The 18,753-nt window shown below is 45.3% G+C and overlaps 2 long non-coding RNA genes across 2 annotated transcripts in view; one reads left to right on the plus strand and one right to left on the minus strand.

The window, feature by feature from the left end:
* LOC126419142 (uncharacterized) overlaps nucleotides 1–2,796 on the plus strand; it is a 101,802-nt gene extending 99,006 nt beyond the window's left edge. The window contains exon 2 of the long non-coding RNA XR_007575939.1: nucleotides 2,434–2,796. This is a non-coding gene — a long non-coding RNA (uncharacterized LOC126419142). The remainder of the gene's footprint in view (nucleotides 1–2,433) is intronic.
* A 7,365-nt stretch (nucleotides 2,797–10,161) lies between these two features.
* Nucleotides 10,162–18,753, minus strand: part of LOC126418835 (uncharacterized) — a 41,480-nt gene continuing 32,888 nt past the window's right edge. The window contains exon 3 of the long non-coding RNA XR_007575899.1: nucleotides 10,162–10,674. This is a non-coding gene — a long non-coding RNA (uncharacterized LOC126418835). The remainder of the gene's footprint in view (nucleotides 10,675–18,753) is intronic.

Raw genomic sequence — 18,753 nt, forward strand, 5'->3', positions numbered from 1 at the left:
TTGGTATGAATTACTTGATTGCCGTTAGCGGCGTGTTTAAAAGGCTGTTTATTGCCGTACTGCTCGTTTCTGTAAGATATGAATAAAACATTTGTGTGTGAAAATCTCAACTCGACAGTAAACTACTAGAAATATGGCCCCGTTTCCCAACGTGTGGTGTGGCTTGTAGTAAACGTAACCACTGTGTGTGTCAATACATATGGGAGGGTCAGAATTAGATAAAATGCTAGATTGCATTTTATAATTTGAAGAAACTGCTCTGGCAAAACTCGGTGCCGTACGCCCATGGAATTGTCGCACAGCCTGCTCCACTTCAGCGTTGGTTTGTGGATGTAGAGAATCACTCACTTCGACCTTCATCCTCGACACTCTTCCTTCCTTCTCTGAACATGCAGCTCCAGCGACCAACCGTCTGACGGGACACAACCTCTTCATCATACACGGTCTGTAGGCGTTCATGGATGACTCACACACTAGTCCCACGTGCCCATTCATATCGGACAACAGCACGCACTTCCATTGGCGACCATGTTGCCAGTACACGTCGGTTTGACATCGTGTTGTGTAGGACAACCCTGAGAGAGTTAGATCACTTTTTTCCTCAGTATGTAACTGACGTGTTGACTTCTGGCAGCATGTTTGTATACAGTGTCATATAAAGTTAAGTACATTATATTACTGAGGCACTGCCACTTAAAATGCAAGAGATATGATAAAATGAAAATATACATGAGTGGTCCATCTCACCCATTGGTGACAGATGGACGACATAAAATATGGCTGTACATGAAGAAAAGAGTGAATTAAAATTCCATATACGTACATGTGACTGAAGTAACATTTCTTGAACCTCTGTTTGCTAAAACACTGTCAGGTTCGTTGTTCAACTGCAGTCCCGTTTCAACTTTGTGGTAGATGTGTCCCGATTTAACAAACAAGTCGTTTTCGTACCTCACAGTTTCAAGTAGTTTTCCGGCCGCTGTGGCCGAGCGGTTCCAGGCGCTTCAGTCCAGAACCGCTCTGGTGCTACGGTCGCAGGTTCGAATCCTGTCTCGGGCATGGATGTGTGTGATGTCCTTAGGTTAGTTGGGTTTAAGTAGTTCTAAGTCTTACGGGACCGATGAACTCAGATGTTAAGTCCCGTAGTGCTTAGAGCCATTTTCAAGATGTTTGAAATACTTTTACAGTGGCTTCATTCAGCCCTTTCCCTCGATCAACCTACACACCTTCTATCTTTCTTGTAAGGATATTTTGTTACGTCTAACAAAGGAGATGAGCCAGTCGTAACTGGCTTTTTTTGATTGACTATTAAATGCATGAGGTATGTTTTGTCTTTCTCCTAATTCAAATGCCATACACCTTACTGAATCTCAAGATGAAGCGAAACCTCGCTCTTGCAGTTTCTTAATATGATCAATAAGCTTCCGTTCGTTGATCGTCCCCAGTAAAGGATGAGGTCCCATATAACCCTTAGAATAGGTTTTTTACTGCAGTCTTGTATTTAGCGTTGATACCCATGAAATTGTTTCGCACAGCGTCCATAGCGTTTATTAACGCATATTCAGACCATTTACCATGCTCACAAGACCCAGTCATTTGTAATCAGTTGGAATTTTTTGAAACAGAAAAATGGCAGCTTTGAAAACAATACATGTTATTTAACCTCTTTCCAGAGTATCAGTAAATTTCCATGATCACCTAAGCTAAATGTAATTGTGATCCAGCTGTCCCACATCAAAACATGTATGCCATCTCTGCCAAATAACACTGGTCCATCGCTCCCAAATAGTACTGGCCAATCTCTCCTGATTGTCAGGGAGAAATGGACCACCTTGACTTCTATCGTTAGGTAGCGAACTCTATAGACATTTTAGATTAGTTTCATGCTCACAAATGTGTCAAGCTCACAGTAAAGGAACTGCATCAATATTGTGCAAACTGAGTCTTAATTCTAAAATTAAGTGACTCCTCATCAAAACTTTTCGGCTTACCTGAACCAAGAGTTGGATTTTTCTGCGGAACTAACACGAATATAACAGCAACACTTGTGCACCACGTTTTCTAACAAAGGACCTGCCTCACAAACGGTGGGGGATGCTCTCTAGCTACCCATTTGTGAAATACTCTACGGGTCCATCTCACTCAGTGGACCAACTCTCAAAGACATATCCTATTCGAATAACGTCAGGCATGCCAGTCTGCTGCTACTCTCTCTTCTTCGTCGCTCTGCACATGTGTCATCGCTCCTCTGCTGACGCCCCTTCCATCGTTAAACCAGAAACGGGTGTGGATTCAAATGGCATTTGATTGTGTCACCTGTACCATCTTCTCTTGCTTTCAGGACATCTTGTATTGTGCTTGGAGGACAGTGAAGTGTATGGCAGCTCGCACACACAGCCTTTCTGTTGACACCTCGTTTTATTTGTGTTGCAGCGCGAGACGTGGCTGGCGTGAACTGCGTGCCTGGAACCAGCTTCACGCATGGCTGCGATGTGTGTCGTTGCCGCGCGGATGGCCACAGCGGCGCCTGCACCAACCGTCACTGTACCAGCGGAGACACCTAGCCTGGAGCCCCGAGCCCCCAAACCTGGAGCCCCGCAGGTCTGGAGCCCCACAGCCTGGAACCCCCTAGCCTTGAACCCAATAGCCTGGTGCCCCTAGCTTGGAACCTCCCAGGCTGCTCTAGTGGGTTCCAGAGGCAGCTCCACACTGTCCTGAGCTGTGTCTGCCACTTTGACATTTTGCTGTGCATCTTCCTACTTTTCTGTACAAACTCCAATAAATTCATTAAAGCTGCCGCTATATTCTCATTCTACACAACCTTACATCTACCCAGATTGAGACAATACTTCATAGGGGCTAAAGTGTCCCCGAGTGTGCTAATCACAGATTCAACTGGGAGTTACAGGGTGTTCATGGTGCCACCTTGCTGGTCGTTCCTCACCGACATCTCGCTACGATCCTCACCATGCAGTAATATCAACCTGGTTTTTATTTGGATCAGCAGTCGTCGCCGCCCATGCTGAATCTTGAGCCATGATTAGCCGCTTCAAGATAACTCTAATAGTGCTGTGTATGGCTGCGCCTCGTTGTGTGGTTTCTCGCACACCACAAATCAACTTCAGCATCTCAATCTACATCCATATACTGGAAATTACGATGAAGTGCAGGCTAGAGGATACTTCCAGTTGTACCAGATATTAAAGTTTCTTTCCATTCCAGCTGCGAACGTAGCGTGGGAAATTGACTTCTTAAATGCTCTGTGTAGGCTGCGATTGGATTAATCTAATCTTCACAATCAGTGCAAGAGCAATATAGGGAACCTTGGTAGCTTCCTATGAGGAGTCAAATGGAAACCGAACGTCCACCACAAGAGGAGCATGGACTGGTTGCATTCAAAAGTAATTACCACACTTGTTAAGACATTTATCCCGCTGGGAGATGAGACAAACAATTCCTGTTTCATAAAAGATGGTCGGCTGCTGACAGATCCACAAACACATCCAGTCTTGCCCTTCCTTGTCTGACTGAAACTGACATCCACAAATGTCTTTCTTCAGGTCGCCAAAGATGTGGAAATCACACAGTGAAAGATCTGGGGAGTACAGAGGATGTTATAGCGTTTACCGTCCAAATAGCTGATCTGTGACATTCGTCTGATTAGCAGTGTGGGAGTGGGCGCTATTGTGCAATAGGATAGTTCAGTCCGACAGCATTCTTACAGCTCGAGTGCTTACATCAAAGCCAGAAGTGGAGACATCCCACATCTCCCCCACCAAAGAGATCCATATCTGACACTTCCTGGCAGATTAAAACTGTGTGCCCGACCGAGACTCGAACTCGGGACCTTTGCCTTTCGCGGGCAAGTGCTCTACCATCTGAGCTACCGAAGCACGACTCACGCCCGGTCCTCACAGCTTCACTTCTGCGCTATTGTGCAATAGGATAGTTCAGTCCGACAGCATTCTTACAGCTCGAGTGCTTACATCAAAGCTGTGAGGACCGGGCGTGAGTCGTGCTTCGGTAGCTCAGATGGTAGAGCACTTGCCCGCGGAAGGCAAAGGTCCCGAGTTCGAGTCTCGGCCGGGCACACAGTTTTAATCTGCCAGGAAGTTTCATATCAGCGCACACTCCGCTGCAGAGTGAAAATCTCATTCTGGAGATCCAAATCTGTTCGCACAAGTTCTGGTAAGGTCCTGATGACTTTCTTCTTTGACTGCAGCGGTTCTCTGTTCATCGAATTCCTGGTGCGTGAAACTACGGCCGATGCACACCGCTATGAGGACGCTTTGCGAAAACTGAGACTTGCCCAGGAATGCTTAAGAGGGAATCATCCTGTTGCACAGTAGTGCCCACTCCCACACTGCTAATCAGACTAAGTCTGTGCTTCAGCAGTTTGTTTGCGAAACACTACAACATCCTCTGTCCAGCCCGGAACTGCGTGGTTTTCAGTTCTTTGGCAACCGAAGAAAGACGCACGTGCACGTGGGTTTCAGTCGTATGAGGAAGTGCAGAAGTGGGTGCGGTTATGGATCCATTAGCAGCTATCTGCGCTCTCTGAAACAATAATAGATCGTTTCGTCTCCAACTGGGATAAATGTCTTAACGTGTGTGGTTGTTATTTTTGAATGGATCCATTCTGTAGTCGCGACGTGGCAGGTGTTCTGTTTTGATTTGAATGCCCGTTATAGGTTCCTCACTTAATACTACCACTTAACACTTTTTAAGGAGTCCTGCGAGGGAGAGTTTGCATCTAACCTCAAGAACCTGCCACTTCAGATTTTTCTGCATTTCTATAATGCTCTATCATGGATCATATATGCGACCTTGGTCTTGACATTTTCTGTATACTTCCGCCGCGCGGTTAGAGGCGCCATGTCACTGATTGCGCGGCCCCTCCCGCCGGAGGTTCGAGTCATCCTTCGGGCATGTGTGTGTGTGTGTGTGTGTGTGTGTGTGTTGTTCTTAGCACACGTTAATTTAAGTTAGTTTAAGTAGTGTGTAAGTCTAGGGACCGATTACCTCAGCAGTTCGGTCCCTTACGAATTGACATACATTTGAACATTCTGTACACTTCCGGGGTCTGCCAATAGTGTTATTTGGTATCTACATCTACATCCACACTCCGCAAGCCACCTGACGTTGTGTGGCGGAGGGTACCTTGAGTACCTCTATCGGTTCTCCCTTCTATTCCAGTCTCGTATTGTTTGTGGAAAGAAAGATTGTCGGTACGCCTATGTGTGGGCTCTAATCTCTCTGATTTTATCCTCATGGTCTCTTCGCGAGATATACGTAGCATGGAGCAATATACTGCTTGACTCCTCTGTGAAGGTATGTTCTCGAAACTTCAACAAAAGCCCGTACCGAGCTACTGAGCGTCTCTCTTGCAGAGTCTTCCACTGGAGTTTATCTGTCATCTCCGTAACGCTTTCGCGATTACTAAATGATCATGTAACGAAGCGCGCTGCTCTCCGTTGGATATTCTCTATCTCTTCTATCAACCCTATCTGGTACGGATCCCACACCGGTGAGCAGTATTCAAGCAGTGGGCGAACACGTGTACTGTAAGTGTCGATGCTATACACTTGATCAATGTTCTAGAATGAGTCATGTGACTGTAAGCTATCACTTTGTAGACTGACAGCCTGTTCCCGGAATATGCAGACACTAATGTTATGATACACTCATGCTCTTAAATTAAGGATAATTGCAGAATGTGGTGCCAGACAACGTGGTACAACACGAAACTGGCGCTGATAACATAGGCACATAGGGAACATAGACGACACAAACACACTGTAAGTCCACGGTATCGGTGATAAGTTGAGAAAACCGTCCTGAAACACATGTGATACAAAACGCAACTGTTTCCTGTGCACGTACTCCGACGTAAATATGGGATACGATCACCATGTACACGTCCACAGGCCGCACAACGGGTTGGCATACTCTGGATCAGGTGGTCGAGCAGCTGCTGGGGTATAGCCTCCCATTCTTGCTCCAGTGCCTGTCGGAGTTCCTGAAATGTCCAAGGGGTTTGAAGACGTGCAGCGATGCGTCAACCGAGAGCATCCCAGACGTGCTCCATGGGGTTTAGGTCTGGAGAACAGGCAGGCCACTCCATTCGCCTGATAACTTCTGTTTCAAGGTACTCCTCCATGATGGCAGCTCGGTGGGGCCGTGCATTATCATCCATCAGGAGGAACGTGGGTCAACTGCACACATGAAAAGGCGGACATACTGGTGCAAAATGACGTCCCGATACACCTGACCTGTTACAGTTCCTCTGTCAAAGACTGCATGGGTGTACGTGCACTAATCATAATCCCACCCCACACCATCAAACCACGACCTCTATATAGGTCCCTTTCAAGGACATTAAGAGGTTGGTATCTGGTTCCTGGTTCACACCAGATGAAAACCCGGCGAGGATCACTGTTCAGACTATACCTGGACTCGTCGGTGAACATAACCTGGGACCACTGTTCCAATGACCATGTACTGTGTTCTTGACACCAGGCTTTACGGGCTCTCCTGTGACCAAGGGTCAGTGGAATGCACCTTTCAGGTTTCCGGGCGAATAAACCATGTCTGTTCAGTCGTCTGCAGACTGTGTGTCTGGAGACAACTGTTCCAGTGGCTGCAGTAAGGTCTCGAGCAAGGCTATCTGCAGTACTCCGTGGTCGTCTGCGGGCACTGATGGTGAGATATCGGTCTTTTCGTCGTGTTGTGCACTGTGGACATCCCGTACTGTAGCGCATGGACACGTTTCCTGTCTGCTGGAATCGTTACCATAATCCTGAGATCATACTTTGTGGTACACGGAGGGCCCGTGCTATGACCTGCTATGTTTGACCAGCCTCCAGTCACCCTAGTATTCTAACCCTCATAACGTCATGAGTATGTGTTCTCTGAGCCATTTTCAACACACAGTCACCATTAGCACGTCTGAAAAGTCTGCACACTTACTCGATGCACCGTACTCAGACATGCAGCAACGCACCTCTGAGTATGTGGACTGCTGCCAGCGCCACCGTGCGACGACCGCAGGTCAAATGCACCGTATGGTCACACCCCGAGGTGATTTAAACCCTCAAACCGCCCACCAGAGCATTGTTTCAGCATGTATCAGCATTATCCTTAATTTATGAGCATGATTGTAGTTACAAGTGGCGGTTTTAAACAGATACCTGTTTCAACCGATTTTTAATGCAAAGCTGTCAGTGACCAGAGGCACGTTGGTTATGTCACTTGATGATGGATAATGTGGGAATTAGTTCCATTGTTTCATCTAATTTACAGTTTTTATTTCGTTGAAATATCAGAAAGAAAATCTATAAACGGCAGAAGTAGTATGTAAAGTAGATGGTCTACAAATCGTTGTTCGACAGAAATAACATTAGAATTTCTAATTAATCCTCATATTTTAAATTAGTCTCTAAAATACTGGGAAATAGGTTGCGAGGTTCGTAATTGTCTGAAAAAGTGCTCTCGGTAATTTTTGAGCTGTTGTAAGAACTTGTGACAGTGTCTTCAGTGTATACTGTCTACATTAAAAGGTTGCATTCATACCCATTCTACTTTCTCGTTGTCAGTAACCACCTTTTTAGCGTGAACCAACAACTGTTAATGTTGTAGGATGATACATAGCATAATTTTTGCTACATACGCTGCAGATAATCCACTTAAACAAGGCTGTGGGCAGTAGCAGAGTAATGGTTCTTGCCGAGATACGAGGCATTTGTGCGATCAGCAAGTAGTGATGTGCCGGCAGTGAGCCTGCTGCCTGAGTATAACAAGCCTTTTGCCGAGCAGCGAGATGCAAGGCCATGACTCGTTGATTCTGCAAGGAGACAACTGGAGTTTTTTTTTCATTTTTTTTACATGTTACACAAAACTACTATCAAAGAATGCCTTCCCTGCCAAGGTAGTGTCGATGAATGGTACAATCAACTGGTTTTGTAAACTATGCAACAAATAATAAAAGAAGGACTTGATCGAGTATATAAAGTTTAGGGATTGTACACTACAAGGCTGTGCCAGAGTGCGGCCAACAGAAAAATTATTGTAGGTGCATCTTTGCTCTCCCTTTAGTCTTTACAAAGTACGATAGCGCACGTGGTGTAACGCGACAGGAAGAGGAGCCTTAACTACTGGAGATAGAGCCACACGTTATTCGAAAGTATTAGCACAACACATGTTGTTGTGGTCTTCAGTAGAGACTGCTTTGATGCAGCTCTTCATGCTACTCTATCCTGTGCAAGGTTCTTCATCTCCCAGTACCTACTGCAGCCTACATCCTTCTGAATCTGTTTAGTGTATTCATCTCTTGGTCTCCCTCTACGATTTTTACCCTCCACGCTGCCCTCCAGTACCAAATTGGTGATCCCTTGATGCCTCGGAACATGTCCTATCAACCGATCCCTTCTTCTAGCCAAGTTGTGCCACAAATTTCTCTTCTCTCCAGTTCTGTTCAATACCTCCTCATTAGTTATGTGATCTACCCATCTAATCTTCAGCATTCTTCTGTAGCACCACATTTCGAAAGCTCCTATTCTCTTCTTGTCTAAACTATTTATCGTCCATGTTTCACTTCCATAAATGGCTACACTCCATACAAATACTTTCAGAAACGACTTCCTGACTCTTAAATCTATGCTTAATGTTAACAAATTTCTCTTCTTCAGAAACGCTTTCCTTGGCATTGCCAGTCTACATTTTATATCCTCTCTACTTCGACCATCATCAGTTATTTTGCTCCCCAAATAGCAAAACTCCTTTACTACTTTAAGTGTCTCATTTCCTAATCAAATTCTCGCAGCATCACCCGATTTAATTCGACTACATTCCATTATCCTCGTTTTGCTGTTGTTGATGTTCATCTTATATCCTCCTTTCCAGGTCCTTTACTGTCTCTGACAGAATTACAATGTCATCGGCGAACCTCAAAGTATTTATTTCTCCTCCATGATTTTAATTCCTACTCCGAATTTTTCTTTTGTTTCCTTTACTGCTTACTCAATATACAGATTGAACAACATCGGGTACAGGCTACAACCCTGTCTCACTCCCTTCCCAACCACTGCTTCCCTTTCGTGCCCCTCGACTCTTATAACTGCCATCTGCTTTCTGTACAAATTGTAAATAGCCTTTTGCTCCGTGTATTTTACCCCTGCCACCTTCAGAATTCGAAGAGAGTATTCCAGTCAACATTGTCAAAAGCTTCCTCCAAGTCTACAAATGCTAGAAACGTAGGTTTGACTTTCCTTAATCTATTTTCTAAGATAGGTCGTAGGGTCAGTATTACCTCTCGTGTTCCAACATTTCTACGGAATCGAAACTGATGTTTCCCGATGTCGGCTACATACATACCATATTACGCCACTTAAATCCACCTGATGATGAATGTTTAATCCTACGAAACATGAAAATAGATAAATAGTGACTGGTAACAATAAACTTTTTGTGTCAGTCCGAAAGAACTGAATGTACATAGCTACAATTTTCGTAGCAATGCATATCGAAGCGAACTTCATTTTCAGTCATGGTGTGGTTGGAAAATGTCACTTCAAGACGGTGCCAATGAAGAAAGAAGTATTGCAGTGTTAAATGTTCCTAGGTATTCTTACTCTGAGTTTTAATGTTTTCCTCATTCACACTATTGTTAAATTTAAAATAACCAATGGTCCAATTTCCAATAGCAAATTTCTAAATTGGATCAATGTTGGTTCAAAAGAAAATATTGTTTTGAAATTTTACATTTTCAAATGAATTATTTATATGCATATTTGAATTCGCAGGGATGAGGCACCATGATCACGTATTATTTTCTAATTTGTCGTATTACGAATTTTCTTAGGTCATCTACTAGATGCGTCCTACTCTGACTTCATATGTTTGGCCGGCCGGAGTGGCCGAGCGCTTCTAGGCACTACAGTCTGGAACCGCGCGACGCTACGGTCGCAGGTTCGAATTCTGCCTCAGGCATGGATGTGTGTGATGTCCTTAGGTTAGTTAGGTTTAAGTAGTTCTAAGTTCTAGGGGACTGATGACCTCAGAAGTTAAGTCCCATAGTGCTCAGAGCCATTTGAACCATTTTGAACATCATATGTTTCTTGAGGAAGGAGTTGAAGGTAACGGTGTAATTACGTAAACTTCATGTTAAGATTTATCCACATCAGACAATCTTTACTTGTGCGACACTTCAGATCAACAGAAAAACATTACAGTACTGTGCGGTCGATACGAAGAGTACATCAGTGGTGCGAATCGATTACTGGAAAATAAAATCCGGGATAGATCCGGTGTTCCGCGCTCGGTCCAGAAAGCACAGCACAGGCGAGGTCGGCAAACACAAATAAAAGCGTACGGCGCGGCTGCCCCGCGCCCGTGTCCTACGCCGGGTGGTGGCAACCGGAAGTGACGCAGACCTGGGAACGGCTTGTTGCTCCCCGCCCGGCGGAGGCCACGCCCGAAGGGCAGTCGCGCCGTCTCCTCCTATTTGCGTCCGCCGACGTCTCCCCTGCCGCGTTTTTTGAAACGAGTGGGCACTCCGGGTCTGTCCCGGATTTTATTTTCCAGTAATCCCTCCCGGCCGAGCTCTCGCAGAATCATGTCTGTGGTGGTTCGTTACGTCACTCTATCGTGCGCCGCTGTTGTTGTTTCTTGTATCATCTGAAACAGGAGAAAAAATAGAGTGTTACCCAGCATTATAACAGTTTATAAACAGTCGATAAAACTTGCCAAAAGCCTTAACAATAATCTGAAATATTTATAACAAGAGGACGCTATCGTTTACTGTCTAGTAAAATTAGATCAAAAACAATTACAAAACAATCTGCAAAAAGTGGTAATTCGCCGTGACCAATTAAAGGTGTAAGTTTCTCCAAGCTAATACTAAAACAAATTCTGTTTAAATCAGCTTCTACTAAAAATCAAGATATATAAAGGGTGTCGGTTTCAGGTAAGTTCAAATGGCTCTTGAGCACTGTGGGACTTAACTTCTGAGGTCATCAGTCCCCTAGAACTTAGAACTACTTAAACCTAACTAACCGAAGGACATCACACACAACCATCCCCGAGGCAGGATTCGAACCTGCGACCGTAGCAGTCCCGCGGTTCCGGACTGAAGCGCCTAGAACCGCACGGCCACCGCGGCCGGCTTCAGGTAGGTACCTAAAAATTACAATTACGTACAATTTTAATTGAAATCGCCACATAGAAAATGTTTTGGGGAAGGGGAAACAAAAACTGTGTTTTACTGACAGAAGTCTTACACTGTCTGTACACTTTAACGTGACCACTTGTCAAAAGACTGAATAATCACCTTTTGCAGCGCCACAGAGAGACGTTCAGAAAGAGAGTCAGTGAGGTTCTGGAAGGCACCGTCAGAGATGTGCAGCCATGCCCCGATCCAGGTGGCCCCCCAGATTCTCGATTGGATTTAAGCCCGGGGAGACTGGTGGCCAGTGAAGTACGGTAACCTCATTCCCGTGCTCTTCAGACTACATATGTACACTGTGAGCTGTGTGGCATGTTGCATTGTCCTGCTGATAGATACCGTCATGCTGAGGAAAAGGGGTGGACATCGTCTTGATCCATTGTGCTTTCCAAAGTCATGAAACCACCCAGGTGGAAGGAGTATATAGAGGGTCTATACAAGGGCGATGTACTTGAAGACAATGTTATGGAAGTGGAAGAGGATGTAGATGAAGAAAAATGGGAGATATGATACTGCGCGGAGTTTGACAGATCACTGAAAGACCCGAGTCGAAACAAGGCCCTGGGAGTAGACATCATTCCATTAGAACTACTGACGGCCTTGGGAGAGCCAGTCTTGACAAAACTCTACCATCTGGTGAGCAAGATGTGTGAGACAGGCGTAATACCCTCAGATTTTCAGAAGAAAATAATAATTACAATACCAAAGAAAGCAGGTGTTGACAGATGTGAAAATTACCGAACTATCAGTTTAATAAGTCACAGCTGCAAAATACTAACGCAAATTCTTTGCAGACGAATGGAAAAACTGATAGAACCCGACCTCGGGGAAGATCAGTTTGGATTCCGCAGAAATGTTGGAACACGTGAGGCAATACTGACCCTACGACTTATCTTAGAAGAAAGATTAAGGAAAGGCAAACCCACGTTTCTAGCATTTTTAGACTTAGAGAAAGCTTTTGACAATGTTGACCGGAATACTCTCTTTCAAATTCTAAGGTGGCTCAGGTAAATTACAGGGAGCGAATGGCTATTTACAATTTGTATCCAGCGTTTCATGTGAAGAGAGATGATACTCAGGATGAGCTAATTAGGGCTGGGTTGTGGGTGATCGAACACTCCCCATCGAAAAGGCTGCAGGAGCATTTTCACTGCGCCTGCAGAGTGCGGCTGAGAATTGCCATGAAGAAGGAAGTGCGTGGCAGTTGTGTTAGGAGGGCTGCATTCATTAAGGCGAAGCCTCTCAGCGGGCCCTCCTAATTGGCGGGAGACATTGTTGTTCTAGGCACCTTTACTCGCTCACAGTGCGGTCACAACTGAAAAGAGCATCTTGATGCGATCGATTGACATACTAGAGACACTGCCCAAAATATCTGTGAAAAGTCTCGTCGGATTTTCACAGTGGTTTCCCTTCAGCGACCGATAGTTCCTCACTTTCCAAATGGCCCTCGTATGTAGTAGATAGCCACATACATGGGCAGAAATGACCATCCTAATGAAACAGAAGACTTTAGAGCTCTAACAGAAAGGTGTTCATTTTTCCCATATGATATTTGAGAGTGGAATAGTAGAGAAGATGTTTGGAAGTGTTCGCAAGCTCAGCCAAGCACGAATGTGTGAATTGGAGAGCTATCTTGTTGGTGTAGATGTAGATATCACTTTCCCCAAAACATCGCCACTAGTAACCAATTCTTCCAGAAGCACTCTACGCAGTTGCGACATCATTAACCACGAATGTCAATCACATCGAAAAAATGGTACAACAGATACTGTGGAAAGTATTTCAATCAAATGTCCAAGATGGTATTTGAAGACTCAAAATTTCAGAATAATTGTTTACCCTGACAGAATGATTTAGTTTCATTGCAGGGAAAAGAAAGCTGAAGTTTTATGGACATTTAGCATGAATGGGCTACTGACTGTTAATCAAGAATGTCTCCAACGTCATAAACGAAATCCAAGAAACTGAAGTACGACGGCTAGTCGACTCCCAAAGAGGGTCAACAGGAAGTCACCTTTAGCCCACTGGCAACAACGTGGATGAAATACAGACAGAAGGTCAGATTTCACAAGTTCGTGTCCAAACAGCTAACAGAAAGAAGGCCATAACTAAAGAATACATGGACATTAGGACTTCGACAGACACTTAGTGACAAGAAGAAAAAACTGCAGAAAGAAGAACAAGAAGACTCACGCTTCATCGGATTTTCACTGTCGTTTCCATTTCGCACCCGAAAAGCCGTCGTATCTATGTGTATTCATCTTAAACGTTTCCGTACTATTGTATTTTTCCTGCTGATGAGGTCATTGGTCAAATTAAGTCACAATATGAAAACACTTTAAGCAATTTAACAAAAAATAACGGCTTGCGGTGGTCTCTGAAAAACCTGTTTATAAATTTTAGCGAGGTCACTCAGTCGAGTAGCAACCAACATGGTTATACACTCCTGGAAATGGAAAAAAGAACACATTGACACCGGTGTGTCAGACCCACCATACTTGCTCCGGACACTGCGAGAGGGCTGTACAAGCAATGATCACACGCACGGCACAGCGGACACACCAGGAACCGCGGTGTTGGCCGTCGAATGGCGCTAGCTGCGCAGCATTTGTGCACCGCCGCCGTCAGTGTCAGCCAGTTTGCCGTGGCATACGGAGCTCCATTGCAGTCTTTAACACTGGTAGCATGCCGCGACAGCGTGGACGTGAACCGTATGTGCAGTTGTCGGACTTTGAGCGAGGGCGTATAGTGGGCATGCGGGAGGCCGGGTGGACGTACCGCCGAATTGCTCAACACGTGGGGCGTGAGGTCTCCACAGTACATCGATGTTGTCGCCAGTGGTCGGCGGAAGGTGCACGTGCCCGTCGACCTGGGACCGGACCGCAGCGACGCACGGATGCACGCCAAGACCGTAGGATCCTACGCAGTGCCGTAGGGGACCGCACCGCCACTTCCCAGCAAATTAGGGACACTGTTGCTCCTGGGGTATCGGCGAGGACCATTCGCAACCGTCTCCATGAAGCTGGGCTACGGTCCCGCACACCGTTAGGCCGTCTTCCGCTCACGCCCCAACATCGTGCAGCCCGCCTCCAGTGGTGTCGCGACAGGCGTGAATGGAGGGACGAATGGAGACGTGTCGTCTTCAGCGATGAGAGTCGCTTCTGCCTTGGTGCCAATGATGGTCGTATGCGTGTTTGGCGCCGTGCAGGTGAGCGCCACAATCAGGACTGCATACGACCGAGGCACACAGGGCCAACACCCGGCATCATGGTGTGGGGAGCGATCTCCTACACTGGCCGTACACCACTGGTGATCGTCGAGGGGACACTGAATAGTGCACGGTACATCCAAACCGTCATCGAACCCATCGTTCTACCATTCCTAGACCGGCAAGGGAACTTGCTGTTCCAACAGGACAATGCACGTCCGCATGTATCCCGTGCCACCCAACGTGCTCTAGAAGGTGTAAGTCAACTACCCTGGCCAGCAAGATCTCCGGATCTGTCCCCCATTGAGCATGTTTGGGACTGGATGAAGCGTCGTCTCACGCGGTCTGCACGTCCAGCACGAACGCTGGTCCAACTGAGGCGCCAGGTGGAAATGGCATGGCAAGCCGTTCCACAGGACTACATCCAGCATCTCTACGATCGTCTCCATGGGAGAATAGCAGCCTGCACTGCTGCGAAAGGTGGATATACACTGTACTAGTGCCGACATTGTGCATGCTCTGTTGCCTGTGTCTATGTGCCTGTGGTTCTGTCAGTGTGATCATGTGATGTATCTGACCCCAGGAATGTGTCAATAAAGTTTCCCCTTCCTGGGACAATGGATTCACGGTGTTCTTATTTCAATTTCCAGGAGTGTAAATTGACGTAGTAGACTTAAGGAATTCCTCTCTGTAGGAATCTAAACCGTTGTTTGAAGGGGCTTAAAATGAGCATAAACGTGAAATTAGGTTTTTATTTTGGTAGAAATGCTGCGGTACGCTGCACCACATGTTTCTTTCAATATCTTTATCATGAAAAAAATAAATAAAAATGCGCATAATGCACAGCACTGCAACGGAATGCTTGTGGCTAGCAAACATACACAGATCCGAAGAGTATACAAAGTTTCGAAAGCTACAGCTTTAAGACAAACAATCCGAAAGTCACTCATGAAAAAAAAAAAAAAAGGTATCAACAATCGAATATCCTTTTAGGACAGATTTTTTATCCTTCCTTGTATGTTATTATCTACAAACTGTCATCAGCCGAGAGACAGAGACAAAAGATTTGACAAAAGAAGTAATCCTACTAACGGAAGTGAGAGGAATGTAAGGAGATACCTAGCAAGAAAGAGATGCCTGGAAAAGTGGAAGCGAAAATACGGCTGATAAGAGGGCACCAAACTCGAAAAATTAATCTAGTCCAGAAGATTCATTAACAAGTGTATCTAATTGGTTTCGTCTACGTTTTTGATGATGATAATGATGTTTATTTGAGCACATGGCAGCCAGGGTTGTAAGACTAGCAATGAAATTTTTTGTGAAACGAGAGTGATTAAGTCGTAAAACAACAAAAATTAAAATGTAACAGTACCCCAAAAACAACTATCAATCTCACGCACACACACACACACACACACACACACACACACACAGCCACACACAAACACGCACACACACGCACATTCCACACAAAAATACTAGAATCATGTTTATAATGAGTTCTGAAAGAGAAATTCATTGGAACGATCTAATATTGTGCTATAGGTAAGTGCAGTTGGCTGATGTTTGAATTAAAATTGGAGGCTCCAGCTGTTCTGCAACACACCAAAACCTCCAGCCTAAAAGCTTAGGCTGGAGTTCAGATACTACATAAATTTTAAATTTTTTACCACATTCGTCATCAATGAAAAATAGAGGGCAGATTCCACCTTACATTTGCTTCTGTCCTCTCATCAAAAAGTAAGATGCAGCAGTTAAAGTGTAGTGTTCAGTTATTTTTGCACCACAGGCATCATAGATTAGAGGGGTCCTTCCACTGGAGTGTGAGAACGTGTAATCCATGGTAAGAAAGTTCGCTTCACTGAGCATAGTGTACTGTCATTCACGGTGTAACGTGGCAATGTCACTTTGATTTTTGTGAGTTACTCCCCCCAATCACAATTTTTAAAGAAGATTTATCATTACGCAATACCGCATTCCACAATGTGGTATGTAAGAGTTTGAATGTTGCTTGGAGATTTTATGGCTTATCAGCTGTGTGCTTGCTGTTTGCTGTTACGCTTTCGAGAAATCTGCAACAATATTGTCAAGGCGCTAGGTAAGTGGATATTTTGATTAAGACCAGAGAATCGTTTTACTTCAGTTGCGCATTTAATATGAAGACAAGCTGTACTCAGATCAGTTACAGCTACCGTTAGCAGAGCCTGTTCTGTTGATGGTGCGAATGGAGCGGTCTACTGCCTGTCGAATCTCTGGCACAGTTCTGAAGCGAATCCCACGAAGTGCTTCCTTCATCTTCGGAATCAAATCAAAGTCACAAGGACTTAAGTCCGGGGAGTATGGTGGATGGTACAGTACTTCCCAGTCCAATCGACCGAACAGAGCAGCCACAGCTTGCGCTGTGTGCGCCCGCGCACTATAGTGCAAAAGGATGGGTGGGTTGCGCAGAAAGGGTCGTCGATTCTTTCGCAAAGCTGGTCGCAGGTAGTAATACTGTGCATTGACGGTCTGCCGTGGAGGAACGTAATGCGTTAGAATAACACCGTCACAGTCGTACACGAGAATCACCATAACATTCACGATCCTGGGGCTCTGACGCACTTTTAGACTTTCGCGGCGACCCATAATGGCGCCATTCGTTGGATTGGAGTTTCAGTTTTGGCTCGTATGATGTGGCCCATGTCTCATCCAGTACTGCGATACCGCGTGCGACAGCCTCTCCTTCGCGCTCATAGCGCTCCAAGGGCGTCTGAGCAGCGTCGTAACGCATCTATTTCTGCATTTCCGTCAAGCCATGCGGAACCCAACATGATGCAATTTTTTGCATGCCCAGGCGTTCCTTCAGGACACGAAGCGCAGTCGTATGGGTTAATCCGGTTTCGTGTGCGAGCTCACGAATCGTATGACGTCGGTCACTGTCCACTAACGCGGCAACAGCATGCACTTCTTCTTCAGAGACGCTAGGACGACCTGCCCGATGCATGTCTGTCACAGTTTGCCGACCTTCGTTGAAGGCTTTTACCCAACGTGCCACTGTCCTGTACGGCAATGACGATTCCCCGCACGCCTCTTGAAGACCTTGATGCCACTGTCTTGATCCAATTCCGTTGTTCCTGTATCGAAAACATAGTGTCACCGTTAAGTTAGACAGCTCGCTCACAAGTGACTGTGTTTCCCTCGATTGTGCGCACGTCGGTGACTTGGGACGGGAGAGTCCATTTGCTCGGAGGTAAGGTAGGTATGTCAACAACGCGTGCTATCAGCGACAATAGTAGATTCCATAGCATTGTGTCTCCACAGCAGTGTTGCCACTATTTAAGTTCCAACCTACGTAATTCACTATATCATGGACAAATTAGTAAAGGATCAATACTTTCTACGCTATCAAAACTGGGTCGCTCTGGCCATGGGTTGTTCTCGCACGGTCCCAAAATTTAGTATGCCTCAGAAGGATTCGACTACTTTTCTGACTGAACAGAATGAGGACAACCCTCCTCGGTACCTATTAGAATAACGATAGTAAACAAGTCTACAGAATTCTAGTATGTATGGGCTCGATGAGTAGTATAGTTCCTTACGAGTAAAATCGAAAACAATAGTAAAGCCCTTGGTATACAGACACTGAGATGTCTTAAATGAACAAAGCAACTTCGGAAATAATTCACCTACAGTAGTTGCCGAACCATGTTGGTATAAGCAGTACGTAATGCAGAGGTCCATTGGTGAAAAAGTTGGCGTACTTGCTTGCTGATAAAATAACCTTATTATACAGATATTTTCATAGTGCCGCAAGACGTCAACCTGATAAGCCACATATATCACATATCTTCTACCAAAAACCACATTATTGCAAGTGATGTTTTTAATTCGAAAAGAAGCAGAGACTTTCTGTCTTGGGTCTGTTTTATGATGCTGCTTTGTTGCCTGGATTATCAGCAGTAGTTGGTCAAAGCGATGACACACGAAAGCGTTCAGTAGGAGCGTGGGAAATAACATTGGCCCAGACGCTCGGAGGAGCTCGTTGGAGTTTGCTGCTCTCCCGTTTGCTAGGAGAAGTGGAAGCCGCTGTGCCAAAGGGGATTTTGGTAGCACGCTAGAGGCCAAGTTTTTTCAGTGATTTTCTGAGTTACTGAACTGGAACTATACCTACGAGGTGGCAATTATGGGGCACTTACTTTTGAAACAGAGGGACCACTGAGTCATTTTACAAGAATTTTCAACAATTTTGAATAATGAAGCATTACGAACTAAGAAAAAATTAATGAGAAATTGCAGAAATGAGATTAAGGGAGCCGGCCGGAGTGGCCGAGCGGTTAAAGGCGCT

The sequence above is a fragment of the Schistocerca serialis genome, chromosome 9, assembly GCF_023864345.2.
Source record: "Schistocerca serialis cubense isolate TAMUIC-IGC-003099 chromosome 9, iqSchSeri2.2, whole genome shotgun sequence".
Classification (NCBI taxonomy): domain Eukaryota; kingdom Metazoa; phylum Arthropoda; class Insecta; order Orthoptera; family Acrididae; genus Schistocerca; species Schistocerca serialis.